The sequence below is a fragment of the Triticum dicoccoides genome, chromosome 6B (assembly GCF_002162155.2).
Source record: "Triticum dicoccoides isolate Atlit2015 ecotype Zavitan chromosome 6B, WEW_v2.0, whole genome shotgun sequence".
NCBI classification, from domain to species: Eukaryota; Viridiplantae; Streptophyta; class Magnoliopsida; order Poales; family Poaceae; genus Triticum; species Triticum dicoccoides.
Genome location: NC_041391.1, coordinates 73,428,344 through 73,449,756, shown reverse-complemented (window position 1 = coordinate 73,449,756; position 21,413 = coordinate 73,428,344).

The following is a 21,413-nucleotide window of genomic DNA, read 5'->3' as shown; positions in this document are numbered from 1 at the left end:
ACAGATCCTAATCTCGAAATACGCCAACCCAACATGTACCTTCGGAGACACCTGTAGAGCTCCTTTATAATCACCCAGTTACATTGTGACGTTTGGTAGCACACAAATTGTTCCTCCGGTAAACGGGAGTTGCATAATCTCATAGTTACAGGAACATGTATAAGTCATGAAGAAAGCAATAGCAACATACCAAACGATAAAGTGCTAGGCTAACTGAATGGGTCATGTCAATCACATCATTCTCCTAATGATGTGATCCCGTTAATCAAATGACAACACATGTCTATGGTTAGGAAACATAACCATCTTTGATTAATGAGCTAGTCAAGTAGAGGCATACTAGTGACGTTATGTTTGTCTATATATTCACACATGTATCATGTTTCCGGTTAATACAATTCTAGCACGAATAATAAACATTTATCATGATATGAGGAAATAAATAATAACTTTATTATTGCCTCTAGGGCATATTTCCTTCAGTCTCCCACTTGCACTAGAGTCAATAATCTAGATTACACAGTAATGATTCTAAAACCCATGGAGTCTTGGTGCTGATCATGTTTTGCTCATGGAAGAGGCTTAGTCAACGGTGCAACATTTAGATCCGTATGTATCTTGCAAATCTCTATGTCTCCCACCTGGACTTGGTCCCGGATGGAATTGAAGCGTCTCTTGATGTGCTTGGTCCTCTTGTGAAATCTGGATTCCTTTGCCAAGGCAATTTCACCAGTATTGTCACAGAAGATCTTCATTGGTCCCGATGCACTAGGTACGACACCTAGATCGGAAATGAACTCCTTCATCCAGACTCCTTCATTTGCTGCTTCCGAAGCAGCTATGTACTCCACTTCACATGTAGATCCCGCCACGACGCTTTGTTTAGAACTGCACCAACTTACAGCTCCACCGTTTAATAAAAACACGTATCTGGTTTGCGATTTAGAATCGTCCGGATCAGTGTCAAAGCTTGCATCGACGCAACCATTTACGACTAGCTGTTTGTCACCTCCATATACGAGAAACATATCCTTAGTCCTTTTCAGGTATTTCAGGATGTTCTTGACCGCTATCCAGTGATCCACTCCTGGATTACTTTGGTACCTTCCTGCCAAGCTTATTGCTAAGCATACGTCAGGTCTGGTACACAGCATTACATACATGATAGAGCCTATGGCTGAAGCATAGGGAACATCTTTCATTTTCTCTCTATCTTCTGCAGTGGTCGGGCATTGAGTCTGACTCAACTTCACACCTTGTAATACAGGCAATAACCCTTTCTTCGCCTGATCCATTTTGAACTTTTTCAAAACTTTATCAAGGTATGTGCTTTGTGAAAGTCCAATTAAGCGTCTTGATCTATCTCTATAGATATTAATGCCCAATATGTAAGCAGCTTCACCGAGGTCTTTCATTGAAAAACTTTTATTCAAGTATCCCTTTATGCTATCCAGAAATTCTATATCATTTCCAATTAATAATATGTCATCTACATATAATATCAGAAATGCTACAGAGCTCCCACTCACTTTCTTGTAAATACAGGCTTCTCCAAAAGTTTGTCTAAAACCATATGCTTTGATCACACTATCAAAGCGTTTATTCCAACTCCGAGATGCTTGCACCAGTTCATAAATGGATCGCTGGAGCTTGCACACTTTGTTAGCACCTTTTGGATCGACAAAACCTTCTGGTTGTATCATATACAACTCTTCTTCCAGAAATCCATTCAAGAATGCAGTTTTGACATCCATTTGCCAAATTTCATAATCATAAAATGCAGCAATTGCTAACATGATTCGGATAGACTTAAGCATCGCTACGGGTGAGAAAGTATCATCGTAGTCAACACCTTGAACTTGTCGAAAACCTTTTGCAACAAGTCGAGATTTATAGACAGTTATATTACCATCAACGTCAGTCTTCTTCTTAAAGATCCATTTATTCTCAATGGCTTGCCGATCATCGGGCAAGTCAACCAAAGTCCATACTTTGTTCTCATACATGGATCCCATCTCAGATTTCATGGCTTCTAGCCATCTTGCGGAATCTGGGCTCATCATCGCTTCCTCATAGTTCGTAGGTTTGCCATCGTCAAGTAACATGAATTCTAGAATAGGATTACCGTACCACTCTGGTGCGGATCTTACTCTGGTAGACCTACAAGGTTCAGTAGAAACTTGATCTAAAGTTTCATGATCAATATCATTAGCTTCCTCACTAATTGGTGTAGTTGTCACAGGAACCGGTTCTTGTGATGGACTACTTTCCAATAAGGGAGCAGGTACAGTTACCTCATCAAGTTCTACTTTCCTCCCACTCACTTCTTTCGAGAGAAACTCCTTCTCTAGAAAGGATCCGAATTTAGCAACGAAAACCTTGCCCTCAGATCTGTGATAGAAGGTGTCGGTGTCAAAACCGGCGGATCTCGGGTAGGGGGTCCCGAACTGTGCGTCTAGGCGGATGGTAACAGGAGACAAGGGACACGATGTTTTTACCAAGGTTCGGGCCCTCTCGGTGGAGGTAAAACCCTACTCCTGCTTGATTGATATTGATGATATGGGTAGTACAAGAGTTGATCTACCACGAGATCAGAGAGGCTAAACCCTAGAAGCTAGCCTATGGTATGATTGTTGTTCGTCCTACGGACTAAAACCCTCCGGTTTATATAGACACCGGAGAGGGCTAGGGTTACACAGAGTAGGTTACAATGGTAGGAGATCTACATATCCGTATCGCCAAGCTTGCCTTCCATGCCAAGGAAAGTCCCATCCGGACACGGGACGAAGTCTTCAATCTTGTATCTTCATAGTCCGGGAGTCCGGCCATCCGGACACCCCCTAATCCAGGACTCTCTCAGTAGCCCCTGAACCAGGCTTCAATGACGACGAGTCCGGCGCGCAAATTGTCTTCGGCATTGCAAGGTGGGTTCCTCCTCCAATACTTCATAGAAGATGTTGAACACAAGGATAGTGTCCGCCTCTGCAAAATAAGTTCCACATAACACCGTAGAGAGAATAATATCCGCACCAATCTAATCTGCTGACGCATTCCGCGGCGTGACATCACGCCACGGCCAAGTCTTTACTTGAATCATTTTACCGTTCCGCCTCAGCGCGTTTAGCGAGGCGGTTTCCTTGGCACGTCTTGTCAAAGCAGAGATCGTGTCCCCTTATTCCGGGATTCTCATCAATACGGGCATGGGTAACCCAAGCGCGCCATTAACCGCGGCGCTTGGGAGATAAGCGAGTTTTATCAGGCTGGTGGGGACGCATAGTTTCGTCCGTCCATATAAGGGGATAAGGATCCACCTTGTTACCTACGCCTTCTTCCTCCTTTGCCTATCTATCTCCACGCACTCGAGCTCCAACGCCCAAGTCCGCACTTCCCACCTCAACCTTCTCCAATCATGTCCGGAGTGGGAGGTAGATGGATGGCCTCCTTCGTCACGGAGGGGCAAATCAAAAAGTTGAGGAAGGCCGGATACTTGTCTGACGACATCGTGCACCGGCTTCCTGATGAGGGGCAACTCATCCCCACCCCTAGGCCCCATGAGAGGGTTGTATTTCTCCCCCATTTCCTCCGCGGACTGAGCTTTCCTCTTCACCCGTTCGTCCGGGGGCTCATGTTCTACTATGGCCTGGACTTCCACGATCTGGCCCCGAACTTCATCCTCAACATCTCGGCGTTCATCGTCGTGTGCGAGGCCTTCCTCCGCATCCAACCCCACTTTGGCCTATGGCTGAAGATCTTCTGCGTCAAGCCGAAGGTCGTGGGCGGCCGCCAAGCGGAGTGCGGAGGCACCATGGTGGGCAAGATAGCCGACGTTACATGGCTCGAGGGCGCCTTCGTAGAGACCATCAAAGGGTGGCAATCGGGGTGGTTCTATATCACCGAGCCGCGTGACCCTGAATGGGCAGCAGCCCCCGAATTCCGATCTGGCATCCCCACATGGCTCACATCTTGGAAAGAGACGGGCCTGTTGTGGGGTACTTTGGCAGAAGTGACCGGACCTCAAACCTGCATGAAGGACCTGATCAGCAGGAAGGTTAAACTTGTCACCGTAGTACAGGTCATGCTCTTCCGCCGGATTCTCCCGTGTCAACGACGGGCTTTCAACTTGTGGGAGTTCGACCCGGCCCAGCACCAAACTCTGTCCCGGCTCTTCGACACAAAGCACGAGGATGCCTGGAAGGTGCTATTCAAGAGCTCCGAGGTCTCCCCTCCCGTCACCGAGGATCGCGGATTCTGCGCCAAATGCCAAGCCAGCACGGTGAGCTTAATTTTCCCATTACGGGGTACTTGTTCTACATAGTTTGACTCTATGCGGGATCTAAACTCCCTTACCTTTGACAGGACTGACTAAAGAAGTCCAGGCAAGTTAGCTGTCCGGCTCCCTTGCCAGAAGACCCAGCGGACGCCCGATTGACGGGGCTGCTGGTTCCGGCACCCCACGTGGTGCCGGAGAAGAAGGCCAAGAAGAAGGCCGCGGGGACTCGAAAGAGCTCCCGGCACCTGGTGGTGCCGGATTCATCACCTGACAACCCCGAAGCGCCCTCCGCCTCTGAGGACGAGGAGGAGGAAGAAGAAGAAGCCTCTCCCCCTCCAGCGAGGGGAGGAAAGAAAAGGAAGGCCGCCCCAACTAGGGAGGTCGGAGGGTCCAAGAGGGGGAAGACCCTTCTACCGGACTACGCCTCCGATGCCGAAGACGGCGGGGAGGAATGGCCATCCAGGGTCAAGCCCCTGGCAAAATCGTAAGTGTCCGGATACCCGAATAACTTATGGCGCTTGAGGGAGTCCTGGATTAGGGGGTGTCCGGATGGCTGGACTATGACCTTTGGCCGGACTCCCGGACTATGAAGATACAAGATTGAAGACTTCATCCCGTGTCCGGATAGGGACTTTCCTTGGCGTGAAAGGCAAGCTTGGCGATACGATATGAAGATCTCCTCCCATTGTAACCGACTCTGTGTAACCCTACCCTCTCCGGTGTCTATATAAACCGGAGAGTTTTAGTCCATAGGACGAACAACAATCATACCATAGGCTAGCTTCTAGGGTTTAGCCTCTCTGATCTCGTGGTAGATCAACTCTTGTAATACCCATACCATCAATATTAATCAAGTAGGAGTAGGGTTTTACCTCCACCGAGAGGGCCCGAACCTGGGTAAAAACATCGTGTCCCTTGTCTCCTGTTACCATCCGCCTAGACGCATAGTTCGGGAGCCCCTACCCGAGATCCGTCGGTTTTGACACCGACATTGGTGCTTTCATTGAGAGTTCCTCTGTGTCATCACCGTCAGGAAGGATGTCGCACCCCATCTTTAAAGACGGCATTGTCGCTAAAGGAGCTTTGGCTGTCGGTCAAACTTTTCGGCTAGGCAGGTTCCTGATGACCGCCTGTTCGGCCGCCGTGCCAACGATGACCTTTTAGGCCATTGAAAGCAATCTTCACATCATCTCGGAACTCGCCGAGCAGTTAGATCCGACGGAGCTCTCTTCCTTGAACGAGCTCCTGGATCGCATTGCCGCCCTAGGAGTCGCTACAGATTACGGCCAGATCGGGCTTAAACCCGACCAGAGAGAGATCGACTCTCCCCAGGTCACCCACCATGTTGAAGTGGTGGAAGAACAATGCGGCGCATCTTCGCCCGCTCTAAGGACCAGATATGTCCGGATTCCCGACCCCTCCAAGCCTGATACCCGCCGAGGGGAGGATGTTGCCCAAGTCCTGAACCTAAAGTCAGGCAGCAGGCCCGATTCATTGAATAATGTCCAAGAAAGCAAGCCTCCGAATTCGGAAACCTCTTGGCCCCTGAATCTTTTATCGGGCAGGGTTCCGGATTTAAACCCACCCGCCCACCCAACTATAAGGGATTTATCCCAAATACGGCAAGCGCCCGGGGAAACAGTACACCACTATTAGGCCAGATTCCTCCTGGTTATGAACAGGATAAGGGACTGCCGTGAGGAAGAAGCAGTTTCATTCTTCTGTAACAACTGCACGGACATCGGAATCCTCAACGCCATAAGTCGCCGCAAAATTACACGCTTCGCCGACTTGACATCCATAGTACGAAAGTACTGTGTGACAGAAAGCGTTTGGAAAACCGAAAATAAATTCTGGGACAATCCGGCCCTGAATTCAACACGAGTCCGAAACAAAAGGGCGCATTATCGCCAGGCACCTGAGCGAAACATCAAAAAACAAAAACCCTCTATAGGGTATGGGACCGTACTGGAGGGATGGCTCAATGGACCCTGTAAAATTCATAGTTAAGGGGAAGTCACACCAACTCACAGCCTTAGAGCATGTTGGATACTCCGGCAGGTGGCCAGAAGTGGCGAGGAGCTTCTAACTCCAGCATCCGAAGAACACCACCCAGGAAACGCCAGTACGGTGTCGACAGTCTTCGAGACCTTCGCATAAAACAACGCGAGGAAACGAACCCTCCGCAACCTTGCCGAAGTCTACCAAGTAGCAACAATAAACCCATGGAGTGACACGGCTATTACTTTTAATGCCAGTGACGAACCTAAATTCCGAACAGCCCGAGCACCAGCAGCATTGGTCCTCAGTCCGATAGTGGACGGCTTCCGACTTACAAAGGTACTCATGGACGGCGGTAGCAGACTTAACCTCATCTACGAGGAAACCCTGCGAAAAATGGAAATAGACTGGAGTCGCATTGAGCGAAGCAACACAACCTTCAGAGGAATAATACCAAGTTGGGAAGCGTGTTGTTCAGGAAAAATCACACTAGATGTGGTGTTCGGCATGCCGGATAATTACAGATCCGAGGAGGTCACATTTCAAGTGGCCCCGTTCAGCAGCGGATACCACGCTCTGCTAGGGCGAGAAGCATTTGCAATTTTCCAAGCCATACCCCATTATGGGTACATGAAGCTCAAAATGCCCGGACCCAACGGAATCATCACTCTTGCAAGCGATCCGGATGCAGCGCTCCACGCCGAAAACAAGACAGCCGCACTAGCCTTGGAGGCATTATCCGAAGCCCTAGCGGCCGAGGAACTAACTGCGTTGTGCTCCACGGTGGACAGGGACGATGTGATACTAGATAAGAGATCCAAGTCCACCTCCTTCAAACCAGCGGACGAAATAGTCAAATTCCAAGTCCATCCAACGGACCCCACAAAAACGGCATCCATCGGGGCACAACTAAAACCCGATGTAGATGCCGCACTCAGAGAATTCCTGCGAGAAAATTGGGACATTTTTGCCTGGCACCCTTCAGACATGCCAGGAATCCCACGCAGGCTGGCTGAGCACAGCCTGAACATCCTAAAGGGGTTTAAACCCGTTAAGCAGACTCTGCGGCATTTCTCCAAACCCAAGAGACAAGCCATGGGAGAAGAGCTAGCAAAACTACTGGAAGCCGGATTCATCAGAGATATAAAACATCCGGACTGGCTAGCAAACCTGGTGATGGTACCAAAGAAGGACAAATCCTGGCGCCTATGTGTCGATTTCAAAGACCTAAATAAGGCCTGCCCAAAGAATCCTTTCCCGCTCCCCCGAATTGATCAAATCATCGACGCCACCGCAGGGCACGACTCATTGTGTTTCCTTGATGCATACTCTGGCTACCACCAAATCAAGATGGCAGAGTCAGACCAAGCCACAACGGCATTCATCACCCCATACGGCCCATTCTGCTTCAACACGATGCCCTTCGGGCTCAAAAACGCCGGTGCAACATATCAGCGCATGATTCAGACATGTCTGGCCAACCAGATCGGCAAAACAGTTGAAGCGTACATATATGACATGGTCGTTAAAACCAAACATGTCGATTCTCTAGTAGACGACTTGAGGCTCACGTTCGACGATCTCCGAACATATGACATCAAGCTCAACCCGAAAAAATGCGTTTTCGGCGTACCAGCCGGAAAACTCTTGGGCTTCATCGTATCCGGTAGAGGAATTGAAGCAAACCCAGCCAAGATCCGAGCTCTGTCACAATTGGATACCCCAAAAGACCTCAAACAAATACAAAAATTGACAGGATGCATGGCGGCTCTAAGCCGCTTCATCTCCCGCTTGGGAGAAAAGGCATTGCCCCTTTATCGCCTCCTGCGGCGCACCGAACACTTCGAGTGGACGGATGCCGCCACGGCCGGACTCGAAGAAATCAAAGCCATACTAGCAACAAATCCGGTCCTGGTCGTGCCCAACACGGGCGAACCAATGCTATTATACATCGCGGGAACCCATCAAGTTGTAAGCGCGGTGCTCGTCGTCGAATGAGAAACGGACGGACACAATTTCCCTCTCCAAAAACCAGTTTACTACGTGTCCACTATCCTAACTCCATGCAAGTCACGGTACCCGCATTATCAGAAGATAGCATACGCGGTGTTCATGGCATCCTGGAAGCTGCGACACTATTTTCAAGAGTGTTCAATAACAGTGGCATCCGAAGTACCCCTTAATGATATTATAAACAACCGCGACGCAACGGGCTGGATTGCCAAATGGGCCATCGAGCTCCTAATGTTCGACATAACTTACAAGCCAAAGAGAGCTATTAAGTCGCAGGTTTTGGCCGACTTCATCGCCGAATGGACTGAAGCCGAGCTCCCTAAAGAGTATGGCGTATACTCCAATTGGATCATGCACTTCGACGGCTCCAAAATGTTGGCTGGCCTGGGGGCTGGCGTCATTCTGACGTCCCCAACTGGAGATACAGTACAATACGTACTTCAGATAATGTACACGGATTCCAACAACGCAGCCGAATACGAGGCCCTTCTGCATGGCCTCCGGATGGCAGTCTCCATGGGCATTCAGTGCCTAGAGGTCCGCGGGGATACAAACCTCGCGGTATCCCAAATAAATGGAGACTTTGACGCCAAGGATCCAAAAATGGCAGCTTATCGCAATGCCGTCCTAAAAATGTCGGCCCGGTTTGAGGGGCTCGAATTTCATCACATAGCCCGGGAGAACAACCAGGCAGCAGACGTGTTGGCACGCATCGGCGCCAAGCGCGATGCCGTCCCTCCCAATATCTTCCTTGAGAGGTTGTTCAAGCCATCAGTATCATGGGAGGGAGAGTCCGGAAACAACAGCCCGGACACAACCACGCTGCCTCTCACCGAACACTCTGACACAGTTGGTGGCTCCACCACCGAGACAACACCATCAGCCCACACAATAATGGCAGTCATTGCCCCGTGGACAGAACCATTCCTAGCCTACCTAACTAGGCAGGAACTTCCCGAGGACCAAAACGAAGCCCGTTGCATAGTGCGGCGATCTAAAGCCTACAAAGTCCATGAGGGAGAGCTTTATAAGAAAAGCACAACCGGAGTCCTTCAAAGATGTATCTCCGAGGAGGAAGGGCGAAACCTTCTGGCTGAAATCCATGTCGGACTCGGCAGGCACCACGCCGCAGCCCGGGCCCTCGTAAACAAGGCCTTCCGTACCGGATTTTATTGGCCGACGGCCCAGGCAGACGCTCAGGACTTAGTGCAGCGATGCGTCGGTTGCCATTTGTTCGCCAATCAAAGCCACATGCCGCCTGCCGCCCTACAAATCATACCCATTACCTGTCCTTTTGCGGTCTGGGGGCTTGACATGGTTGGACCCCTTACAGGAGGAACCCACAAGAAAAAATACCTACTGGTTATGGTGGACAAATTCACCAAATGGATAGAGGCCAAGCCTATAAAGACGGCCGAATCCGGACCGGTGATAGACTTCATATCCGGGGTTGTACACCGTTACGGCGTCCCCCACAGCATCATAACTGACAACGGCACAAACTTTACGGCCCACGAAGTTAAACTCTGGTGCAAAAACATGGGCATCAAGCTCGACTATGCTTCAGTCTATCACCCACAAACTAACGGTCAAGTCGAACGGGCCAATGGTCTTATTATGAGCGGCATCAAACCCAGACTAGTGCGATCCCTCAAGGAATCAAACACGCACTAGGTAGAGGAGCTTGACTCCGTACTCTGGGGGCTGCGGACCACGCCGAATCGCACTATCGGATTCACACCATTTTTATGGTATACGGCGCAGAGGCAGTTCTGCCCTGTGACATAATACATGACTCACCTCGAGTGCGCATGTACGAAGAAAGAGAAGCCAAGCTCGATCGGCAGGACAGCTTGGACGCATTGGAGGAGGAGCGCGACGTGGCAAAAGCTCGTTCCGCATTCTATCAACAACAGGCTCGAAGATATCAAAGCAGAGAAGTACGGGCCAAAACTTACAACGTTGGCGAACTAGTTCTACGCCTACCGGACAAGAAAAAGGACAAACTAAAGCCCAAATGGGAGGGTCCCTTCATAATCGACCAAGTACTGACTGGCGGAGCGTACCGTCTGCGAAACGCATCGGACAACCGACTCGAGCCGAACCCATGGAACGCAGCACGTCTACGAAGATTCTACGCCTAGCGCCGGACTCCGTGTTCATCTCCTTCCCCTGTCCCCTTTTTATTTTTTCACATTAAGTTGTCTGGCATTTCTCTCCTTCTTCCTCCCTTTTTCCTTTTTCTTCTCCCAAGCCCTTAGGGGCTTGCTTGCGCATCGTCCGCACATACTTGCCGCGCCACCCGCGCTCATCATACCTGGAGGCTTCTTTATCAGAAGTCTATATAAACGGGCCTCATGCCCAAAACATGCGTTACACTTCCGCATGAATCTTTTATACACCATAATATGCATCGATATGACTTAAGTTTTGGCCAAGCTGGGTTGCCTGGCTCTTGTGCTTACCCCTACGTTCCCGTTCGTTCGGCTAAGTGGTAAAGGGAGCACCTCTGCGATTGTTACTGCCGGGTCAGCCGAATGTGTACCTTAGACTGGGTGAAGCCGAAAGCTAGCGTTCTTAAGGGAATATTCGGTCGGTGAACTAAAAGATGATTTTTCTTGTTTATTTATCTGCCCCCAGACGCTTTTCTGCTCTTTTTAGCAGTTCGGACATGCACTTTAGGGCATGCCTCCCAGGGAAAGGAACCCCTAATGGAACTATTCTCCCTGGAAGATGTTTCTTACTAACCATGTAATATAACATAACTAGTTGGGCACTTGTCTGCTAAAGCAATTATGACCCCTACGCCTTGTCTCCATGCATGCCCCGATTCTTACATAATCGAGAGGGTATTCAGACACACTCCAGACTATAGGGTCCAGAGGTTGAAGCGAAAAGGTCCGCAATGACAAACGATCTACAATCCGGCTAGAAGGCATTTTTCATGTCATTTTAAATTACAGAGTCAATCCGACTCGGTATATTCTTCTTCAATACCATCCAACAGGCGGTCTAATTTACAGACCTGTTGAGAATACTTTGCAGCCAGCTCTACCTGGCCATATACTAAATTGACAGGGATCTCCTTTCTGTCCGGACCCATAGGGACGACCTCGTCCATGTGGTTCGGGTCCACCTTCGTGTACCGAGTCTTCACCATGGCCCAGGCCTCCCTGGCACCTTGACGACAGGACGATATCTTCCACAACCGGAAGCGCTGCCGCACTCCCTCAAGCTTCTTGGCAAGCTCCCCAAGGCCTTCGGGCACGGAGAGAGATGGCCACATAGCCTGGACGACGCCCTACATTGCCTGCCAAACTCGTTCGTGCAGTTGCAACAGCTCGGGAAGAAGGTCCCCCGTTGAACCGGGCATTTCCTCCGCAGGACGACCTGTCAGCAGACCTACAGACATAGCTCTGTCAATCGACTTCCTCGCCGAATTTTTTTTCGAGAATTCGTTCAAGCACTTACTAAAAATGCCGCGTCGAAGTCGCTGATTCTCCTTTACGGAAGCAGACAGCTGGATACGAACATCCTTTAGTTCCTCGCCCAGCTGGGTATTGGCGTCTTGAAGTTTGTTCTTCTCTTGCCTCACCCTTGTCAGCACGCTCTCGCCAGCCTTTAGCTGGCATAGGACTTGTTGCTTGTCCAGATTTACTCCGGCTTCATCTGCATTGTTATCGTCAGCATTGCACACATGCCGCACTTTGCAATGGAATTATTTTTGGGAACATAAATTACCTGAGGGGGTCTCCTTTCCAATTGCTGAAGCGGCCAGTGCGGCCTCGAGTTGGGCCTTGCACTCCGCCAACTCCAGAGACAGTTGCGTGTTCTTCTCTGTAAGACCCTGCATAACACATGATCCTTAAAATAGTTATCTTAACTATTTCAAGTCACGGGGGCTACTGACATATATAACTATCAGATTTACTCAGCCGTATGTCTTTTACATACTGCTCCGTGGCCCTGGCTAGACCATTTCGAGTGGCACGGAGATACGCATCTCCTGTATTAAAGGCGTTCAACGCCTCCGGGGAAAACATGCGTCCTGAAGAACAGTCCGGCGCTGCCGGTGGTTCATGGCGCTCTCCACCTCCGAATTGGTGGCAGATAGCCCGTCTGCATCCTCTGTCGGAGGAACGCCCGACGCGCGTCCCGTGTCCGCCTCCACTTCCGAACCCGGCCTTGAAGTTTGGCCGGTGAATATAGTCCGGTGGGCTCTCTTCTTCCTAAGAAGAACATGGGTGTTAGAATGACTTGAGGGCATAGACCCTAGGCATGAAATTCGCATGCCGTACCATTGCACCGGAGTCTCGATCTGGTCCGCACTTCTTTTTTGCCCGTCGGGCTTTAGCGGCCCTTGTTGGTGCCCACCGCGGGCCCAACACTCCGCCTCAAGGATTTCCCCTACAAAACGATACACTATTGGTCTACAGCATTCAAAATAAGGCATGGATGGATCTCCTTCAAAGTACCAGGACTTCGGTCTCGGCTACCTTTGAGGCTAGAAGTAATTCGGGATAATCGGCCGTAATGGCCACTAAGGTGTTGTCCTTACTCAATTGATGAAACACCCCATCAATTAACTCCACACATAGGTCCGGATCCTCTTGGGAATCCGGATCGAGGGACCGTGCCGGGTCCTCGGGCTGCGGGGGAGAGCTGTTGATCTCCTTCACCGTCTGGCGTAACTCCTACGTTAATATCACCGGACTGAATACTCGATCATGGGAATTTCAAAAGCGGGTAGATGAGTAAAATTGTTCGCTTACCCAGCTTCGAGGATTGTTCATAGAAAATTCGTTCAATGGACTAACACGGAGAAAATCCTCCTTTTCCCCTTTGTACAGGCCGGATAAGATCTTCACCAGATCAGCAACCGATCCCGGCCCCTTACGGCCATGATGGGTGGCATCATCCTCCCCGTTGAAATCCCACATGGGGTGGCCCCTATATTGGAGCGGCTGCACCCCCCGCATAATGCATGTGGCCATGACCCCAATCATGGTCAATCCAGAATGAGCCAATAATCTTATTCGGCCCATCAGGTACAGGACGTCCCTGTCGTTCTCCCGTTGAGGGCTCCGCAGACGCCAACTTAGGCGTTTCTTCAGAGGAGCATTACTGAACTCCGGGAGGCCGATCCGAACTGGATCCGGTAGCGGGGCGTCTTCTATATAAAACCATTCCGAACGCCAGTCTTCGGACGCCTTCTTCGGGGTTACGGATAGATATCCAGTCCCGGCGATGCGCCATAGTTCGGCTCCGCCCACTTGATATATTGACCCCTCATGAGAACGTGGTACGAGGCAGAATAATCTTTTCCACAGTGCAAAATGAGCCTCGACGCCCAAGAATAGCTCGCAAAGGGCCACGAAGCCCGCGATGTGCAGAATGGAGGCAGGCGTAAGGTGGTGCAGCTGGAGGCCGTAGAACTCCAGGAGCCCCTGGAGAAACGGATGTATTGGAAATCCGAGTCCTGTTATTAGATAAGAGACAAAGCATACCCGCTCTCCTTTGGAGGGATTGGGGATGCTCTCCGCCTGTTTTTCGCCCTTGTAGGTGGCTAGTTCGGCTCGAAACGGAACCATGAAGGCTGGGGGAAGAAATCCCTTGGTTTGGAGCGCCACTAGCTCGCTGTGTGGGACAGAGCATCCCTCCCAATCTCCAGGCTGAGGGCTGGGAGCGCGAGAGGAGGATCTGCGTCGACTGTCCATGATGGAATGGATCTTTGTCAGAGGCGCTCTGATGAATACTCGCGGAAGGAGGATGGTATGATTCGGATCTAGATCCTCGTCTCTTTTTATAGGCGGCTCATTTGCGCAGCTAGGGGGGAAATGTAAAAGTACCCTAGCTTTTTGCATTCGTTCGACACGTGGAAAATGGCCTTTATTTGGCGTGGAAGCCAAGGAGCGCAACATTTATCAGAAGTCGGACACTATTCTACAAGTATATGGAGTTGGAGAAGAACCCGCCTTGCAATGCCGAAGACAATTTGCGCACCGGACTGGTCGTCATTAAAGCCTGGTTCGGGGGCTACTGAGGGAGTCCTCGATTAGGGGGTGTCCGGATGGCCGGACTATAACCTTTGGCCGGACTCCCGGACTATGAAGAGACAAGATTGAAGACTTTGTCCCGTGTCCGGATAGGGACTTTCCTTGGCGTGAAAGGCAAGCTTGGCGATACGATATGAAGATCTCCTCCCATTGTAACCGACTCTGTGTAACCCTAGCCCTCTCCGGTGTCTATATAAACCGGAGAGTTTTAGTCCATAGGACGAACAACAATCATACCATAGGCTAGCTTCTAGGGTTTAGCCTCTCTGATCTCGTGGTAGATCAACTCTTGTAATACCCATACCATCAATATTAATCAAGCAGGAGTAGGGTTTTACCTCCACCGAGAGGGCCCGAACCTGGGTAAAAACATCGTGTGCCTTGTCTCCTATTACCATCCGCCTAGACACACAGTTCAGGACCCCCTACCCGAGATCCGCCGGTTTTAACACCGATAGCGCTCCTCTATTATTCGGTATTTTTCTGACGCCGAATTCGATCATGCAGTCCGCCCAAGGCTCAGCTCGGCTATTCGTCGAGCGGCTCCCTAGATACGTCGGATGTGAATAGTGCTTCACTTCTGACGGCTTCCTCCTAGCTCCCTGCGGACGGCGCCGAGGTGGAGTCCCAAAAGGGACTAAACCAGGAGGAGGTGGTCCTGGAGGCGCCACAAGGCGACCTCCCGGACTCCAGGCCCAAAGGGGGTAAAGCCCCAGAGGGATCTAAGTCCGGCTCTGGGCCGGACACTGCTCCGGAACCATCAATGGTTCCAGAGTCCGACAGGCGGCGCCTTCGTAAGAAGGGCAAGCCTACGACGCAGGCGACCTCCGTCCAACCGGAGGCGCCGGACAATTTGCTGGAGGTGCTTAACGCGCCTCCATCGATGAGGAACACCGCACTGTTATGAGTGCGGTGATTCAGAAGGTTCAGTCCGTCAAGAGCAGGCTGACAGAAGCTAGTACAAGCCTGTTAACAGGCTTTGAGGTATGTATTCAAAACATATAAAAATGTTACCGCATAGACAGTAGCCCCTGATGCTCAGTTTGGCGTTCGGAAAGAAAAGCCGAGTTGAGGATCTAAAAAGATATACGCAGGAGTCTAACATAAATATGTCAATATAGGAATGCAGGCTGCGCTGCTAACCTCTGCCGCACTCACTGCGGAGGTCAATGCATTGAAGGGGAGCCTCAAGCGGTCCGAGAACGAGCTCGGCCATGCCAAGAAGCAACTCGAGGACAAGGATGGTATGTAATACCGTATGTAAATGTATATAGAAATACCTGGTTGCAAATAATGACAGGACCAACGTTAATGTTGCAGGGGCCACGACCGAGGTGGCGGCCCTAAAGGAGGTGGTGTCCAGGGCCGAGAACAGTGCGGCCTTGGAGCACACCGAGCGAGAGAAGCAAGAGGAGCGGGTGGCGGAGGTACGGCAAGAGCTCCGGGCTCTCGTGGAAAAACACAAGAGTTTGGAGCGTGACTCGAAGACTCGAGAGTCCTAGCTTGCCTTGGCTCTTGAGAGTGCCAAAACCGCTAAGGCCGAAGCCCAAAAGGCCCTCCAGGAGATCGAGGCGATAAAGAAAATAGCGGCGGGTAAGGCATTTTTTATGCAAAGCAAGCATGTAAAAGTGAATTATCTGTTACTTACCTGAATCCGTAGCTCTTCAGGAGCGTTCGCCGATCTGCCCCATAGTGTGTCTGATGCTGCCGCATTCTACCAAGCCGAGGAGGGGAGCTCGACGGAAAAGGTGTTCTAGTCTCAATATGCTGAGGCCGAACAACCGGTGCCCCTGAGCGACCAGCTGAAGCAGCTGGTCGAGCTCCACAAGGTGGCCGAACAGGCCATGAAGGGCCTCATAGTTCGGTTGTGGCCTAGAGAAGCCATGCCTGGGAGTTACTTCGGTCTGGTGCGGTGGCTGGTGGACGCTTGTCCATGGATTGAAGTCATCAAGCGCTCCGCCTGTATTGAAGGTGCCCGTCGGGCCCTCGCCCGTGCTAAAGTGCACTGGGGCAAGCTGGATGCTGAGAAGCTATTAACGGACGCGCCACCGCCGGGCAAGGAGTATCGCACGCCGGAGATGTATTATAAGGGCGTCCTGAAGGGTGCCCGCCTTATAGCGGGTGAATGCTCCAAAGATGTAATTTTTGAGTAGACTCGCATGTTGTTATCCTGTGCGCTGAAAACTTTGTTCATATGTGCTAAGCAACGCTTGTTAATTTAAAATATTACCTTCTGTGTGGCCGTTTATTAAATCTGAGAGATGCAAGTCGTCGGCTTCTACCCCCGTGCCATGAGTGCTAGGGTGTTCGGGATAAACCTAAGCGCTCTTGTTCCCATTCTTGGGTCCATCTAGGGAGGCGCTCAGCACAACGAACAAGGCCATCAGACTTATAATGCTTTATCACTCTCACTTAGCCATAGAATTCTATAATTTTAAATTTCGGCGAAGCCCCTAGTATTCGGAAGACCGAGTTCGGGGCGCTATCCATGCCTAGGCCAGATAAATCCGGCTCCTCGCTCGAAGCGGCATAAGTCTTTAGGGACTCAAAAAACCTCGCGAACAGCGATCGGTCTCTCGCACTATCATGACGGTCAGTTTTAGCATTCTCTACTGAGGTGTTAACCCAGCTCAACTGGGGCACAATCACAGTAGTTCTCCCAGCGCTACCTTAGCCAACATTGCGGAACATAAGGTACCAAAACATGGGAGCCGGGCAAACCCAACTATTGACCCAAGACATGATTCGGAGCCGATGCATATAGTGCTATAAGTTCGGGGTGCCGCACTCAGGAGAGTGTTCGGTCTTCTCACACCATATTATGGGGTGCTTAAGCCCCTGGTGTATTGGCCGTACCAAAGTGTACGGTTGCACAATGTCATGACTGAACATATTTGTATAAAAATAGATGAATACAATAATAGATAAGAGCTATGTATTATTTATTAAAAAGAGCTGCTATGAAAGCAGAACGATACAAATAGTGCGATAAGCAAGGGATGGGATTATTTGACATGTCCCCCTCCAGTGGCAAGCTGCGTGAATTTAAGTAAAACGGGTATTTAGCTCGTTATAGAGACCACCTGGACATTTGACGCGGCTTGTTCTCTCCCTGGCTATTGCATCGTGTGTTCGGCGAGTGTATTACCGGACAGGCCTTCCGAATAGTTGGGTCCTGAAAGTATAAAAAAAGAAAAGGAAACGGCAGAATAGGGAGCCCCTAAGTGCGGTTGAGCCGCATTCTGGGCGTGCCGTAGTTATGCCCCTCCCCTTATGCCCATGGTATTTTTCAAAGCGTAATTATGTACGCGTGGTACCGGTATCACCATCTGGCGAGGGCTGGGGTTGGGGCCGCACTGCTATGCTTCCTCGGAACGTGCCAGCCAGCTTTGTTGGAGGTTGTTTCGGGCGCGCTTGACATTATCCGGACGTTTAACACCCGGATTGGAGAGTTGCCTTGAGAGGCTGCTCTGTACTTCCGCCGCCAGGGCCGCTGTGTGCTCCTCCGTTCGGAGAGAGCATTCAGTGTTTCCATTTACCATAATGACTCCGCGAGGGCCTGGCATCTTAAGCTTGAGATATGCGTAGTGCGGCACCGCATTGAATTTTGCAAATGTGGTTCGTCCGAGCAGGGCGTGATAGCCACTGCGGAATGGGACTATGTCGAAGATTAACTCTTTGCTTCAGAAATTATCCGGGGATCCGAAGACCACTTCGAGTGTAACCGAGCCTGTACAGCTGGCTTCTACACCTGGTATGACGCCTTTAAAGGTTGTCTTTGTGGGTTTAATCCTTGATGGATATATACCCATTTTTCGCACTGTATCCTGATAAAGCAGGTTCAGGCTGCTGCCGCCGTCCATGAGGACTCTAGTGAGGTGAAATCCGTCAATGATTGGGTCTAGGACCAATGCGGTGAATCCGCCATGACGGATGCTAGTGGGGTGGTCCCTTCAATCAAAAGTGATCGGGCAGAAGGACCATGGGTTGAACTTTGGGGCGACTGGCTCCAACGCATAGACGTCCTTGAGGGCACGCTTCTGCTCCCTTTTGGGGATGTGGGTTGCGTATATCATGTTCACTGTCCGCACTTGCGGGGGGAAGCCCTTCTGTCCTCTGTTATTCGGCGGCCGGGGCTCTTCCTCGTCATCGCTACGCAGCCCCTTGTCTCTGGTTTCGGCACTTAACTTGCCTGCCTCCTTGAACACCCAACAATCCCTGTTGGTGTGGTTGGCTGGTTGTTCGGGGTGCCGTGTATCTGGCACGAGCGATCGAGTATCCGGTCTAAACTGGATGGGCCTGGAGGGTTTTTTTTTGAATGGCTTCTTCCGCTGACCGGGTTTAGAGCCTCTGAATCCGGCATTAACTGTCGTATCCTCGGTATTGTCGCCGTTAATGTGGCGCTTATGCTTGTTGCGGCGTGACCTGCCATTGTTGTCCTTGGTATCCGAATTGCCAGGGCTCTTGGTTATGTTATTGCTATGAGCTAGCCAGCTGTCTTCTCCCGCGCAAAAGCGGGTCATGAGTGTCGTGAGGGCTGCCATAGAATTCGGCTTTTCCTGTCCTAGGTGCCGGGCAAGCCATTCCTCTCGGATGTTGTGCCTGAAGGCTGCAAGGGCCTCGGCATCCGGACAGTCGACTATTTGATTTTTCTTGGTTAGGAACCGTGTCTAGAATTGTCTGGCCGATTCCTCTGGCTGCTGGATTATGTGGCTTAGGTCATCGGCGTCTGGTGGTCGCACATAAGTGCCTTGGAAGTTGTCGAGGAATGCGGATTCCAGGTCCTCCCAGCAACTTATTGACTCTGATGGCAGGCTGTTAAGCAAATGCCGAGCTGGTCCTTTAAGCTTGAGCGGGAGGTATTTGATGGCGTGTAGATCATCACCACGGGCCATGTGGATATGAAGGAGATAATCCTTCATCCATACCGCGGGATCTGTTGTGCCATCATATGATTCGATGTTTACAAGTTTAAAACCCTCTGGGATTTGATGATCCATTACTTCGTCTGTGAAGCATAGTGGGTGTGCGGCGCCCCTGTACTGGGCTATATCGCGACGTAGCTCGGATGAGCTTTGTCTGTTGTATTCGGCCTGGCCGTATTTATCATATCCGGCGTGACGGTTATCGTCACGTGACGTAGGGCGCCCACGCGATCCGTAGATCGATCTTGTTTGCCTTGCCTTATCCTCCAATATGTCTCGCGGGTCTATTGCGTTTCCCCGTGCTCTGGTGTTCTTGGAGTGGCGCCGGTGTGCGGCTTGGGTTGAGGGCCGAAAGGCCTCTCTGTCGCGGCCACGGGGTGGCCGGTCGGGTGCATCGTACGCTGGTGATGTAGGTTTAGTTGCTTCCTCCTCTAGTTGGGGTAGCAGCCTGCGCTTTGGGTAACTCTTGGAGGGGCGCTCGAGTTTATACTCTTCGGCCGCCAGGACTTCAGTCCATTTGTCGGCTAGCAAATCTTGGTCAGCTCTAAGTTGCTGCTGTTTTTTCTTGAGGCTGCTCGCCGTGGCCATAAGCCTGCGCTTGAAACGCTCTTGTTCGACGGGATCCTCTGGCACGACGAATTCGTCGTCGTCGAGGCTTGCTTCGTCTTTGGAGGGAGGCATATAATTGTCGTCCTCGACCTCCCTGTCTGCCGCTTTCTCATGAGGGTTGGCTCCTTCGTCCTCCTGCGCTGGATTCTGCTGGAGGGGATTGTCTTCGGCACTGTCCGGTGTGTTGACGTCTCCAGTGCCGGACTCGCCGTTTTTGCTTTGGCGGGATTTAGAGCGGCGCCGCTGATGTCGGCGCTTGGGTTGCTTCTTGGAGGGGTCGTCCTCCATTTTTTCATCGCCTTCCCCTGCTTTGGGGTGTCCACCATGAATATGTTGTATGATGAGGTGGCCTTCTAGTGCCCTATAGGTGCTGGTTCTTGGTTGTCTCCTTCATCGGCGTCCATACCGTCGATGTCTTCGGAGTCGAAGTCGAGCATGTCGGTTAGGTCGTCGACAGTGGCTACAAAGTGGGTGGTGGGTGAGTTTCGAATTTCTTCATTGTCCGCATCCCAACCCTGCTGACCATAGTCCGGCCAGGGCTCTCCTGACAAAGAGAGAGACTTTAGTGAATTCAGGATATCGCTGAAAGGCGAGTGCTGAAAGACGTCTGCAGCCGTGAACTCCATGATCGGAGCCCAATTGGGTTCGATCGGAAGGGGTGCGGAAGGTTCGGAGTCCAGACAGGAGTCCGGCACCTCGGAGTCACTGGCCTCGCAAAGGACTAAACCGGTGTTCGGCTCTATCACCGTAGAGATTGCGGCTCCTAGGGCGGCGTCCAACCGTCCGTCCCCGACTAGCGCAGTCGGCTCCAAGCTAATGGTCGGAGCGGACACCTGAGCGGCACTCTGGGCGCTGTCTGGTGGCAGAGCTAGATCATGCACATCGTGGCAGTGCGGCACGCTCGGCCGTGGCTCGAATCCGTCGAAGATCAAGTCCCCGTGGATGTCGGTCGTGTAGTTTAAGCTTCCAAACCTGAACTGATGGCCAGGGGCGTAGCTTCCGATCTGATCCAGATAGCCAAGCGAATTGGCCCGCAGTGCGAAGCCGCCGAATATGAAGATCTGTTCGGGGAGAAAAGTCTCACCCTGGACCGCGTCGTGGTTGATGATCGAAGAAGCCATCGGGCCTAAAGGTGACGACACAGAGGAACTCTCAATGAAAGCACCAATGTCGGTGTCAAAACCGGCGGATCTCGGGTAGGGGGTCCCGAACTGTGCGTCTAGGTGGATGGTAACAGGAGACAAGGGACACGATGTTTTTACCCAGGTTCGGGCCCTCTCGGTGGAGGTAAAACCCTACTCCTGCTTGATTGATATTGATGATATGGGTAGTACAAGAGTTGATCTACCACGAGATCAGAGAGGCTAAACACTAGAAGCTAGCCTATGGTATGATTGTTGTTCGTCCTACGGACTAAAACCCTCCGGTTTATATAGACACCGGAGAGGGCTAGGGTTACACAGAGTCGGTTACAATGGTAGGAGATCTACATATCCGTATCGCCAAGCTTGCCTTCCACGCCAAGGAAAGTCCCATCCG